We start from the raw sequence: 249 nt of genomic DNA, 5'->3' as shown, positions 1-249 counted from the left end.
CCGACATAGTATTGATTTCCTTTCGTGGGAATTTCACAGCGATGGTGGGAAAACACCCAACTACACCTGCGCTCGTTTGACGGTAGTTAAGTCTTTCTTTATTCCCATTCATTCATTCACTCATTGTACTCCGTGTTTATCTATTTATATCAAATTTATTTATTCAACTGTCTAGTTTATTCATCATACTGAACAGCTTCTCATTTAGATTCATAAACTGCAGTTGGCTAAGGATATTCTGAGGTGTTC

Source organism: Penaeus monodon, chromosome 28, assembly GCF_015228065.2.
Source record: "Penaeus monodon isolate SGIC_2016 chromosome 28, NSTDA_Pmon_1, whole genome shotgun sequence".
In the NCBI taxonomy this organism is placed as follows: domain Eukaryota; kingdom Metazoa; phylum Arthropoda; class Malacostraca; order Decapoda; family Penaeidae; genus Penaeus; species Penaeus monodon.
The sequence above is the reverse complement of the archived record's forward strand: the minus strand, read 5'-3'. Positions refer to the sequence as shown.